Genomic DNA, 1,393 nt, shown 5'->3' with positions numbered 1-1,393 from the left:
CGTGCGTGTGTGTGTGCGTGAGCGTGTGTGTGCATGCATGTGCGTGTGTGCGTGTGTGTGTGCGTGCGTGTGTGTGTGCGTGCGTGTGTGCGTGCGTGTGTGTGTGAGCTTTGCCTTTGTAAGCCATATTCAAACACAGAGGGGATTACATCTATTCCTCCAGCGCCAGAGAAGCGTCCTGCTGAGCCCAGAGGTTTATTTAACACAGGTTGGACGCCGCCGCCACATCTGCACGCAGCAGAACGAGCAGAGATAAGGGGGGGGGGGCATCAGATATGGAAATGTGGCAGAAGCAATACAGCGATGAGATGAAGCTGAGCTGTGACTGACGGACAGGCGGTGGAAGACGTGGAGGAGAGCGGAGGATAATGGAAAGATAAACTGCTTCTCTCATGAAGTCCAATTGAATTGTTTTTACTACCAAATGTAATTAATGTTAATTAGAGGAAGATTAAAACTTTCTCAGTGGAGCAGAAAACACACCGGCAACTTTTTACATGCGTTCAGTGGATCTGATCTGATCATCAGACTTCTGCCCCCAAACTGACACTCAAGACACCTGCAGGGGCGGCGCTCCAAATCAGAATAGAAGTGAGACATGTGTACTGCAATAGTACTGCAACAGAAGTACACAGAGATGTAGAAAATGGGTTCCACAGCAACATGAACACAGAGAGGAAGAGACCGATCGACGCACAGGTACAGAAATGGAAACTCTTCTTATCAAGAATGACTTCTATAAGCTGAGCGCGCCGGGGCAGGTACTGCACGCCACGATGACCCTCTGATGAGTTCCTGCACTCCTGTCACTGTTTGATCTGAGAGATGGGACATAAACAAGACCCCCCCCCCTTTCACAACTTCCATATGATGTTGTTCTGAAATACATTCATCATGAAACACTTAGACAACTACAAGCTGCTCGAGATGGAGTTTACTGTTCTCAGACCAGCAGATCATTCATGATTCACAGTCTGAGCTTTTTATCATGTATTTGTTTCAAAATATGATCACACACACACACACACACACACACACACACACACACACACACACACACACACACACACACACACACACACCTCTGTGCAGCATCCTGATGACGTCACACGTCACTGCTGTGTGGGTTAGTGAGGTGGTGCTTGTTGGGAAGCGTGATTAGAGCCAAAGTAGAGGAATCCCTCACTTTATTACAGAGATGCCACTTAGTGATTTATGGTGCCTTCATATTGTGAAAGGGTGCTGCTGCACAGCTGTGTGGACGCTCACGAAGGAGCGCTGAGCAGTGACAGAGACAACGGGAGCCAAGGAAGAAGCCCAGCCAGCGAACAGGGACACCCAGAGGCATGAATCATCCCTGCTGACAAGACAGAGACAAAGGTCTGGAACATGT

Source organism: Aulostomus chinensis, chromosome 12 (assembly GCF_037954235.1).
Source record: "Aulostomus chinensis isolate RoL2024-O1b breed Wild chromosome 12, RoL_Achi_v1.0, whole genome shotgun sequence".
NCBI lineage: Eukaryota > Metazoa > Chordata > Actinopteri > Syngnathiformes > Aulostomidae > Aulostomus > Aulostomus chinensis.
The sequence above is the reverse complement of the archived record's forward strand: the minus strand, read 5'-3'. Positions refer to the sequence as shown.